We start from the raw sequence: 12814 nt of genomic DNA on the forward strand, positions 1-12814 counted from the left end.
GCTGGTGCCCATGTTTCTCCCCCAGGACCTTTCACTGTCTCTCGTGATTCTGGGGTTGTCAGTATTCCCAATAAAGGCAGCTCTGAACTAGGCCTCTGCCCTGCACAGGTGATGATGGGGAGCTGCCCTTTTCCAGGGAACCTTCTTGCCTTTTGCTTTTTATATTAGGATAAAGCCATTGAAAAAGTACTTCATCTGGTTTCTGAGGCTTTCAGGAGGAGCTGGTCCCTTCAGTGACTGGGCTGAGCAGGACTTGCTCCCAAGTGTCTGCTCTAATGTCCTGTCTTGAGGGTGGTGGCTCCTCCTTCTGGGTTGGCATGTGCCCAACCCTGCATCCCCTCCACCAAGCTCGCGTGTTTTGGGTCCTGGAGGGGTCATTGTCTTAGCAGTTGCTGGGCAGTTCTTATCTTGGTCTTTGTGGAAGTCAAGCTTAGGGACCCAGGGCCCCTGCCTATGCTCCATGCTAGTATGCGTGTTGTCCAGGTGGACATGAAGGACCTGGGAAACTGCCATGTTCTTGCAGGCAGCATCCTGGTCATGTTTAAGGAAGGTCTTGGAAGTCAAGCTATTTGAAACAAGGGGTATGCCATTGCTATGGCCTTGCTTCTGGCTAGGTTCCCCCTTCTTCATTTTAGCCCTTAACTCACCAAGCAATGGATTGTTAAGGTGTGACAATTCAGGGCCTGTCACAACTGGTATTTTGGGGGGAATTTTCAGGAGTATAGACATCTGACACTGGGAAGCTTTCTGGCTTTCTGGTTGTCAAGACAGTGGGAGGTTGTGACTGACAAGCATAGAGCTCCTGTGCCTTCAATGTCTCCCTGGATTTCTCAGATATCTTGGACATGGAAGAACTTCCCCAGGGCATCCGATTGCCCTGAGGCCTTGCTACACTGTAGCTGGAACTCAGTCTCTTAGGTCCTATGTCCTGAGGTCCAACCCCAGCTTGCCTCATGGGCAGCTTTGGGCTGCATCTATTGGCTGCTACAGGTGGTTTCTGATAAGCTTTGCCTATGAAGCTCTGTGTCTGGGGCAGAACAGATGGTTTGCCATCCTTTATTCTGCGAAGGTCCTCTACATGCTCATGCTTGATCTCAAAGACTGTTTGTGTCAGGATCGCCTGTTCTTTCTTGACCACGATTGCGGTGGCAAGGAGAGGACGATCTAGACTTTGAATTGCATTTTTGTTTTCTCTTTGTCTCCATGAAAAGCATTAGATCTTCCTCCATGGGTCTTGGACATGCTCTGTTTAGAATCCACCCCAGAAATACGGGTGGCAGAAAAAGGAAACTTGGAGTGAGAAAAGCAGTGATATGAATCTTTTTCATTAAAGGTCTCTAGGGATTCCTGAACCCTGTTGGGAAGGCCATATATCAACCTCTTATGAAACAGTGTAATGTGGTATTCCATCATCCTCTTCTTGCCAGCATCGAGGAAGGAAATAGCCTGGATAGTATTGACAGAGCTGTCCGTCCTGGTTGGTGCCAAAGGTTTGTGACTCGTTTGTCTGGTGGATTTCTCAGTTACAAGCAATGCCAACTTGATAGAATGCCATGATCTATGCACAGTGTCAGGAACTGACCCTCATTGATTCCTGAAATTTCTTGCTCAGGTGGGAGGTCAAAGCATTTTCAAGTTGTTTCTGAAGTGGATTCACCATTGAGGTACTTGGAGTTCCACCTGATGGACTCTGCAAGTGATGTTCTAGGTCCTTCCTTGAGGAAGACCCCAGAACATTATCTTGGTCACTCAGCACATGATGATTTTGCTCAATCTTGGTACCATCTCTCTGTGCCTTCCTCACTCCCATCTTTAGAGGAAGCATTCCTGAGCTCAGTTCATGGAGGTTTCTGGGTTGGCTCGACCCCCCTTATTTATATCTTTGGTGCTCTGACTCTTATCCAAAGACTTTCTTGAGAGCCCATGACTGCTCTTTGACTCAGAGGTCTCAGGAATTTTTTCCAGAGGACACATCAGTGACAGGGATGCATAGACTCTGCGGGGCAGGCCCCACAAGTGTTGGATATGCCTCTTTCAAAGGTGGTGGTCTAGTTTCTTCTGAAGATCATCTGAGAGGGGATAATTTCCAGGAAGGATGGAGATTGCAACATGAGCTTTGGAGGATGGGTTAACCAACACAATGTTGGGAGCTGGAGGACAAAAGTCCTCCTGGGATTTGTGGACCACAGAGGGTAAACCCCACACACTTTCCTGTGATTTTTGTGTCACATTGTATTCCAGGTCCTGAATTTCAGATGGCACCAGAGATAGTGCCTCATTCTTGTGTCCAAGATCATGCACTCCACAGATCCTAAACTGGTTTTTAGAAGGTGACAGAATTGGGAGTGGGGATTGAGGCTGAAGCTGGGTCTGGGCATGTTCAGGAGAGAGATGTTGGGGCTGAGGTTGGGAAGAGGTCTTGGGAAAGGTTGAGGTAGGCTCACAGACAGGAACACAGGTGGAGTATAGAGAAGGACTGGGGATTTGTGGGCTGTGGAGTCATTGGATGCTGTATTGAAGCAGACAAAGGCTGAGGAATAATCACCTGAAGCTGGTACACTAGGGCTCAGTGACTTGGGGTGTAGAGATGGGACACCATAGAAAAGCTGGGTGTAGTTTTTCTGTAAATGGTCCTCAAAGCTCTTAGGATAAGGGGACTGCTGATCTACCTGTGGTTCCTCTGATTTGCCTTTTTCGTTCCATGAAAGAAGAGAGATGGCTGAGTCCTGCTGATCAGCAGCTGACTCTGACCTTTTCTCTGAAGAAAATCCTTGGTAATTTGGCTGATGTTGTTTTGGAAATTCTGCTTTCTTTTCCTTTTCTTTCCACTTGACGACATCACCCCTCTTTTTGAGTTGTCTCTCCAGGCATGTCAGGACAGCAGGGGACAGAAACCAGATGTTAGGAGTCTCCACACAGTAGGCTACCGTGTCTCCCCCAGATAAGTTCTCAGAACGGAGGGCAGGAAATTACTGTTTCACATCATCTTGTGCCAAATTGGAAAACAGCACATTCTTGGCAGGGGGCTCTGTGCTGGAATGGTCCATGCCTCCCACTGGAACAGAAGTGGACAAGCCAGCAGGACTGTTCACCACAGGCAGAGTGGCATCTTGTGGTAGAAGAGTGTCTGTTTCCTGAGTGGGATGTGGTGGCGGAGGGGGGAGGAAAAGTGATGGGGGTGGTAAAGGGTCTTCTATGGCCTTGGAGTCCAAGGGAGGAAGAGGCTCTGGTGGCAGAGAGTCACTCAACGGGAAAGGTGAGAGAAGGTCAACTGAGGGCATGACCTTGTTAGGGGGAAGAGAGAATGAGGAAGGTGGAGAAAGCTTCAACAGAGAGGCTGGCAATAGTTCCCCTCCTGGGACTGAGGAGAGAGCAGAGAATTTGGAAGGTGATGATTTTCTCACATAACCTGTGGAATCCAAAGGTGTCTGAATACTTGCAACATCTTCCAAGGGTGTCAGAGATAGCAGATGACTGACCTCATTAAACATCTTACAGAGGTTGTCTGGATGTAACAGTTGCTGCAAGTTGTCTCAATCCTGATGTTGGCCCAGGGGGCTGAAAGGGACACAAAGTACAAAGCTGTAACAAGGACCATACAGGAAAAGGAGGTCTGCAGTCCTGTGGGTGAAACCTCCTACCCCCTTCACATTTCCCATATCCTTCACCTCACAACACACTCTTTAGCACTTCCCAAGGCCTTCACTCACATACCTGTTGCTAGGGCTCCCCCTCCCTGTGAGAAGGCCATGCTGTACTGAATCCCTGGGGAATGCATAGAGCATGTGAGAAAGGGACTAGGAATGAAGGAAAAGAAATGAGTAATCACCTTGTTATAACAGAAAACAGCTTCTTCAACTCCTGTGTTTCTCTCTGGCTCATTCTCGGACCTGGAAAACCAGGACAGTGGGTTATACATAAGGAATGTTTGTACACAGTGATCACACAGGGATCCCTTTATAGGAAAAGCTTATTAATATCCAGGTTGGAAACCCCCAAGAATTTTGAAGACAAAGTCCAACTGGAGCAATAATAATTAAGAATGCTTTTATATGTGTGGCTTCAGTGATGAAGTTCTTCACATATTTAATCCCATTAGATGCTCTGAACCAGCAGGTATAAGCATTGAATTCAGCAATTTCCTCAGAGATGGGTCTGATCACCCAGGAAATAAAAGTACATTGCACAATGTCAGGAAAAAGAAGTTCTGACTTCAAAGCAACCTGTAGTCCTGCTTCAACCTCCCATAGTCACCTATTAAGCAGCACCCATTGCCCATGTCCATCACTACTTTATTACCAGGATGAGCACAGTAGGGACCCTGAGGATTGTGTAAGGTACCACTGTCTCTCTCCTCTGAGGCTCTGTTTCCTGAGAGAGACTGTGGCTAGAAACTGACATCCTCAGAGGTCTTGGACCTGATGCCTCATGGAAGGGGAATGAAGGGTCACCTTTAGAGTGTTCAGGTCAAATAAGAAGAAACATACCTTTGAATGTTTCACTTCTTCTCTTCTTGAGTCTCTTCTTTTGCTGAGAACAAAAATAATTGAATCAGGGCCTTGTACTCACTTCAATTCTCCTTTTTCTAAGAAACTCAGCTATCCATTCTCGACAATTATTATTACTCTACACTTAATTAATAGAGATTTCTTCCTTCTTTTAACTTTTTAAGGTAAAACAATATTTTCAATTTTTCTTATTTAGAAAGCTTAAATAAGAGAGCATTTTTCTTGAGCTCCACATTCTGACATTCTCAATCAGAAGTCCTCTGCTGAAGGAGATCATAGAATCTGGAGCCAACAGTCACATCTACCTCCCTCACAGGACCCTATGTTCTGGGGACAGATCTCAGCCTCCTGGCTCTGTTAAGAGGCCTTCAGAGGTCAGCACTGCTGTCCTTATTAGGACATGTCACCTATCCTTCATCAAACCTCCTTCATGTCCCCCCAACATGAAGGAAGTTTGATGAAGGATAGGTGACATGGGAATGGCACTCAGATCAAGTGTCTGGAGAGACACTTCTTCTGAGAACCTACCATAAGTAAGGATGTCAATCAGGACATTTTTGGCATTTTCTCCTGGAACCCTTCACCAAGACCCCAAAATAGTCTGTGAGCTTCAGTTGGAAATCTTAGTCCTCCCTGAGCCCCTGGCCCTGCCTGATCTCTTCCCCTAAAGAGTGAAGTTTTATCCTCTATTCCTACTTCCCACCTTACATGTCTCTCTGATCCAACCCAACTCATTTACTAATGTGAGAAGGGAAATGGGAAGCCACAAGAAGAACCCCTGTTGGGGGTCCCTACCTTTGGGATGTTGGTTTTTTTTCCAGAGTATCGATAAAAACACTTTGAACACCATGTAGCACAGGTACAGAAGGAGCAACATTACCCCAGGCATAAAGATGCTGCTGAGGACAGTATCCAGATAAATTAAGGTAGGGTTCAGTCATGGCTGAGTATTGCTTTCCAGAAAAGAGAGAATATTCTCCATCATCTGAATCACTCGGTTGCCTGAGGCATCTGAGCCCTGAGGGTGCCTGGGCTTGGCTATAACCTCAGGCCTGCATCACAGAGCCTGGTAGGGTTCTGAGAATCTGAAGAAGGTGTGCCCACAGTCCCTTCCTTCCCCACCCACCAACCAGCAGAACCTGTGTCCAGGCCTGAGGTTCCAATTCCCACTCTACCCTTTCTTCATAGTATATATTACTCCAGGGGGAACATTCCTGTTTTTTTCTGTGATCCAGGCTTTACCTGAGTCCCCCTTTACTCTTGGAGCCCCTGACTTGGACCCTGCCAATTCCACTGCCTTGAAATTGGTGCATACTATTTGTAATTCTTGCTTATACCCGGACATTTATATCTCAGGGTTACCTATGTCCTTAAATTCATCTTATCTAGAGAGTGCTTTTGCCTTACATTAACTCACATGTAAAAATTGAAGTTGTTTTATACTCATTTAACTTTTTAATGATTAACGGTAAATTTCCTTTTGTTCCAGTCTTCCTGTACTGTGTGCCCTCAGAATGTTTGACTCAAATATTAAAATGAATAATTCATTATTCAGTATTTATGAAACTAAAATAAGTATAAAATATTGTATATAATTTATACTTTTATCTTGGGGATAAGATCACAGCACCTATATTCCTGAAATAAATGAAGCTTAAACTGTGCAAAGTCTTTTGTGACATGCTTATAAACACACATAGACACACATCCTTTGACAAATCTAGTATTTTTAAATCCAAGAATCAATGATTTTCTTCTTTTATTTCAATCGTTCACTCATTATTTTGACCCTGCTTCTTCTTACTCTATCTAAATTATAAACAGTTCCAGGCCACTTCATGAATTTTGTGACAGATATTTGACTTTCCCAATTCAGGAATATGTTAAGTGAGCTTTCATTTGCAACTGAAATGATCACCAAAGTCCACTTGTTAAAGGCTTGTTCCTAAAAGTGGTGCTATTGAGCTGAGGTGGGGCCTAGTGGGAAGTCTCCCATTCTTTGGGGGCTTAACCCTGAAGGGGACAGTGGGATCACATTCCTCCTCCTTTATCACTTCACTTCTCACCACCATAAGGTGAGAAGTTTCCTCAACACATGCTCTCAAAACTGCCTCCAGCCCCAAAGATAAAGGGCCAATAACCATGAATTAAGCCTTCAAAACTGTGAACCTTTGCTATTTATAAGCTGATTATCTGGAGTGTTTTGTGATAGTAACAGAAATCTAACTTACACAAAACATGCTAAAAAATTGATCCCCTCAGTCCTTGGTGGCCAGGTTCCACCTAGGTGTTAGAGCCTTAGGGCAGAATCTGGTCTTGAGCAGCCTCACCTGATTGCCCTTGTGGGACATAATTGTGATTTTTACCTAAGAGTGGTCTTGCCATTTAAAAAAGGATGAGACTATCTATGCTACATAATCATCCTGCTAATGTGTATAACTCTTTATCCTCATGCTAGCTATTTCATGATCTTCTTAAGCCCTAAAGCCATTTGACAACTGTGGCCAGCATTCTTCCTTGATCTCCTTTGACTTGGTAAGAAGACTTCAAGCCATGCAAGGTCTCCTAAGAAGACTTCAAGCCATGCAAGGTCTCCTTTCAGTTAGGTAGGAGCAGGTACCACCTTCAAGACAAAAATCTGCCAGGTGTCACTTCCTCTTGTCTTTGATATGCAGCCTCATCCAAATTTTGATTTAACTAATATTCACTGCTGGAAACCACGACACACAAATCTCTAAGCCACAGGCTCGGCTCTGAAGGAACTCATGGGCTGCAGAGGTAAGTCCTACACAGTTTAAAAGCTACAGGAATGTAGAGGAGAGGTCCAACACCTCTCAGTATTTGTTGATTGCCAAAAAAATCTGTGGAACAAATCAGATATTGTGGTTTCTACGATGATTTGTATGCATCATAGTCCCTCCCTGCTTCTCTCCCCAATTTACTGATATGAATTAACAATCCTTTGAGAAGGTGGCCAAAGAACATCTGTTATTTTTCAAAATAGCATCATTGGCTGTGTATATATGCCTAGAGTTGAAACCTACACTTATTTCAGCTAAAATGCCAATAACATTCATTTTCAAAACCTAATAGACGTTCCTTTAAAACTTAAAGGAACATGAGACTCAAGGCACAACATGGTTTTTGTACCATCAACAATGAACTCCACTGATAATGAGTGGCAGAGCTTCATAACATCTTTCCTACACTAACATCAATTATACATAATTCATTTGTCCAGTTTATAAAACATTACTCACAAGGATCTCAATGGGCAGCCACCCTGTGAGGAAAGCCAGAGAGGTATTGTTGTACCCATTTTCTCAGTGAAAAATCCAAAGCTCAGAGAAGTTAAGTGACTTCTTCTAGATTAGGCAGAAAGGAGCAGGGCCTTGACTAATAAAACCTTTACAGTTTCAATGCTCCTATTTTAAACAAAACTAGTACATTATTTAAATTAAAAATGATGCCTTAGTCCTAAAATTAAAGCAGTTGTGTAACTAAGAGTATTCACTTTGTCCACTACATGCTAGCATTTGGGGAAATTAAAGAAAAATAATGTTTAGTGCCCTATTACCTCTTAAGTTTCCCTTTTCACTCTAAGCATCAATGTCTAAAGTTTTTCTATATGTCCCTCTTAAAGCCTTCTTTTAAGAAAATGAATTGCATATGATTCCTATGAAGATATAAATGAATAATAATAACATGGCAAATGTCCTCTTTCCCAGGAATTCAGTCCACATATTTACATTTATCAAACCTAAAGCCGGTGGCACTTCACACAGCCACTGGGAAGATACAGAGGTGGCTTTTGTCCAGTAAGATCTTCCACTCCCCACACCTGACAACTCCCCAGCTGACTGGTGTCACCACACAGAATTCTGGTCCAGAATTTGTCATTGCATTTGCTTATATTTATTGTCTCCAAGGACTAGTTGTTTTTCCCAAACTCTACTATAGTAATGTTACTAATGTGAAGATTCTCAGTATGTATAAATTCTTAGTTTAGGATTATTGTTATGTTCTTAATTTCTCAGAAACTTCCTTCAATGTTTCAATGTTTTCTCATGCTCCAGTGTACCACTGTCTCTTGGATAAACCACATGGAGGCAGCTGTTTTCAGGATTCTGAAAGCCAAAAAGAGCACGTTCTGGCAAAATCCTTTAAAACTGCATTAAAAAGCAATAGCCACAGGAGGGCCTTCATACATTCATGAAATAAACACTTATTAAACTCTACTATAGTAGTCGTATTTCTAGTACTGTAGAAACGTCACAAAATACTACATTGCCTTTGCCATTGGAAAGGTCAGGGTTCAGGAAATGAGACCTGAAAATAACTTTGATTCAATGCAGTCTAACCAATATACTATCGGAATCATAAATAATGGGAACTTAGTTAAAGGAACAACTAATTCTTCTAACAGGAGGGAGGGAAAAAAGGACCAGACACACTTCAAAGCACTGATACCAATTCTTTGACATTGGACCTTGTGGAACATTGACAAGCTCTTCCTCTTCCTCCTCTCCCTCATCTCCTCTTCCTCCTCCACTTCTGCCTCTTCTAATAGATTTTATTTATTAAATCAGTTTCAGGTTTACAGCAAAAGTACCTGGAAAGAACATATATTTCCCATACCTATTCTAATACGTATTCCCAATACCTATTCTAATGCATGCACAGCCTCATTCAATATGAACATCCCAAACAAGAATGGTACATTTGTTGCAATCCATGGATGTATATGGCACATGGTCTCTTCAAGTCCAGAGTTAACTCATTAGGATTTATTCTTGGTGTTTTATATTCTATGTTTTCTAAAATACTGTTATTTATGTTTTTGTTTTCCAGTACTTGGGTTCCAATTCAGGGCCTCACATGATAGGCAAGTACATTATACCTGGGCTACAACCATAGCCCCATTTTTATTCCTAGCCAATATGTCACTTGAAGGATTGTGGTATGCCTACCACCAACAACTGACATTACAGGCTTCCTTCTGCTCACTCTTGGAGACATGACAGCTTTGATTCCTACTCTTCATCATTAATTTCTCAGGTAATCATTAAAATGAGTCAGTTCTTCTCCGAGTCCACACTGGCTGCAAGATGCTATGCCTAGAAATCCACTGTTAAAAAAAAAGAAGAAGAAAAAGAAAGAAGGCCTCTGGCTCCAAATATCAGTTCTATAGCTTCCTGGCTAAGGAGCTTGGATGTGGTACTTTGAGTACTTTGTGTCAGTCTGTCTATAAAATGGAGGTAACCAAGATCTATCTCAGAGAGTGGTGGTGAGGATTGAATAAACAAAAGAATGCCAAAAACCTGACACAAAAACCTTCATATGTCCTCCCTGCCAGGCTAATTCTTCAGAAGAACACTCCCAACCCTCTCCTAAAGAAGGCAGCTCAAATCTGGTTTGCAACATTGACAAAACCAGAAGTGTCTACAGTCTGTACCATCCTACCTCACAGAAACTGCTTGGGGAGGTCCCTGTCACTCCAGGTTAGGGTTTTCCAGAGCATGTTCTGCAGAACAGTTGCTCTGCAAGTCGATGTGAGAAAAAGTTTTCCATGGAAAATAAAAGTGAGAAATGCTGCATAGCATAACCCTAGCAGGGGAAATCACAATACAGATTAACTTGCTGGAGTTTCTGAAACACAAACAACAAACCTCACAATAGACAAGGACATTTAATCTAGTATTTTACATACTCCGGTCCCTTTCTTATATCAAACAACTTTGATTGGCTCATGAGACATGTTGTGGATAGCTCAGTTAGCCTTAACTAAGTCAGCCTCCTCACCCCTTTTTTAGCAATAGGTCATGATTTAGAAGTTTTTGAGTCAGAGGAAATACATCATAGGCTGATATAGAACACAACTGCATGCATTTGATATGCCATGCATGCAGTTAATACAGAAGTCAGACCAGTAAACAGGTTATCAAAATAAGGCTTGGTGAATGCATGCGGTCACATACATTAATTCCTTGGTTTATAAACCTGGATTTTTCTGGATTTTTTTGTTTTGAACCCTAAGTGTGAACCAGGAATTGTGGTGAAGAGCGTCTTCCATATAAATTTCCCAGCTCAGCTACTGCCCCATTCGCCCTAGGGAGCCATCTCTCTGCATGCAAACTCTGCTTTCTAGACCTGCTTACAGTAACCTGGCTGCAGGAGAAATTAACTAGATTCCCCACCATTGGTGACTGCTGCCCCCCAGTGGGACACTCGCAAAGAGCAGCAAGGCCTCCAGGTACCTTCCACCTGATTTCCAGGAACTGAATGGGTGCTGCATGTCCAGCTTCAACATGCATGCTCCACTTGCCTGACCCCACCATGCCACCCGCATACTCGGAGTGATGCTGGGGAGGGATAGTGGGGTGCAGAGGGTGGAACTTTTACCGGTGTCGGGTGGTGGTGGTGATACCGCCGGTTATCAGTGACGAGTCCTGCTTCCCCACATGTTGAAGTTTGAACATTAGAGAAGAACGCCCGCCGAGGCCGAGGCAAGCATATACAGCAGGGTTATTTAAAAAGGGGTAACGTAGACTTCACCCAAAGATAAACTTAAAATAATGCTTTTTACTCTAAACTTTTTAAATTTGGATTCATCAGGGCTTAGTGCTGCGGAAAGACATATGTATCCAAAAAATATACATAAGCCTAAGGTACTTTGAAAGGATATTCTAACAGGACAATGGAAAGGTCCTGACCCAGTGATTGTCTGGAGTCGGGGTTCTGTTTGTGTGTTTCCACAGGGAGAACAGCAGCCAATTTGGATTCCAGAGAAACTAAACAAAGTGATTTCTACAGACCAAAAAGAAGATGATTTGACTCAAAACCATAACAGCTGATATCCAGAGCTCCAGCTTGGCTATTCTTACATCTGTGACAGTGATTAACCAGGATGCTTTTTTTTCAATATCTATTTTATTATTGCATTTTTCCACATCATAAAGTTCTATTTTATTTTTTGAGCTCATACAGACCTAGGTTATTGTTTTTCTGATCAGTTGTATTTTTTGACTGTGGAGTTTTTAAACATTGCAATGGAGATTTCACCTGTGTAAAGCTACAAGGCCTTTACTATTGTCTTATGTGTTGTACATTTGTGTGCACACTTGTGTTTTGTGTTGTATGTCTGTATGTGCGTATGTCCATATATCATATATGAGGAGCGCTCATGAAAAAATGGATATGAATTTTTTTTTCACGTGATTTTAATGGTTTAATTTAAGTTGGGTAAGCAGCTGTTGAGGATTGTTTTAATATGTGTACAAATAAGGAGGTTAACAGATCTGTTTGTTTACTTTCACCTTTCCTTTTCATTATATTTAATAATTCTGATCAGGATAATGTAAATTGTTCAGAAAATTGTTTTCTTAGTACCTGTTGGAATATTACATATTTTTTTTAGCCATCATTGCCAGAATTCCTATCTTCATCCCAGTGCCGGTGAAGACAAAGATAAAACCAAATTACAGCTTCTTCGATAGCTATCACAGTTAACTGTATAAACTGATGCATCAATGAATAATAACTCAACCGTAATGCTCAATCAAGGAGTCAATTTACTTTGGGAGGAAATGGACATATTGATAGATTCCTCCGCTTTGCAGAACTTGCCTGGACTATGTATCACTTGTATACATTGTGAACTATCTGTTGGTACAGCGAATTGTGGTAGTGCTGGCATATCTTTGCTGATGGTGTCACAGGTGATACAATTTTTCCAAAGGAGCCGACAATTGGCTTGGTGTCGTGGCATTTCTGTATCCTCCTCCCTTCTACTAGTGATGGTCTAAAATTTGGGTGCCAACAGAGGTGAGGCAAAGAACCTCACCCCCCCACACACACTGGTGCAAAGGCCTATCCACAAGTATGGCTGTATGCTGGACCAGTAGTCAGTGACAGGTATGATCCAATTGCAGTGGTACCAACCTAAGACAGGAGGCTGACGCCTAGAGGTCAGCTCATCCAATGACGGGTAAGGACCATATGTTGTATTGGACAACCTAACAGGCATGGTCCCTAAGCCACATTGCTTGTTGTTTAATTAAAGAGAAGGGGGAGATGCTGAGAGCCACAGTCAAGTAGGAATGATGCATGGCGTTTTTTGGTTGAAAGGTGACACCAGCAAGCCATTGAGATGATAATGATTATGTTAAGATGTGCATTCAATTGGAGATTAGACCCCTGCTGTTCACCTTGGCCTGCTACTTTGGAGCTCTTCCCATTGGTTGGGGATGTGCAGTAGGAGGGAATTCCGGAGGAGGGATTTCCTGTTGGTGGAGTGTGTCCCGGGA

General features: G+C 42.8%; 1 pseudogene; it reads right to left on the reverse strand.

The window, feature by feature from the left end:
* Window positions 1-58: 58 nt before the first annotated feature.
* Window positions 59-2966, reverse strand: LOC124099801 (spermatogenesis-associated protein 31D1-like; annotated as a pseudogene).
* Between the last annotated feature and the right edge of the window lie 9848 nt (window positions 2967-12814).

Source organism: Marmota monax, unplaced genomic scaffold, assembly GCF_021218885.2.
Source record: "Marmota monax isolate L192 unplaced genomic scaffold, Marmota_monax_Labrador192_F-V1.1 WCK01_AAM20220418_F8-fsc01688, whole genome shotgun sequence".
Taxonomy (NCBI): Eukaryota; Metazoa; Chordata; class Mammalia; order Rodentia; family Sciuridae; genus Marmota; species Marmota monax.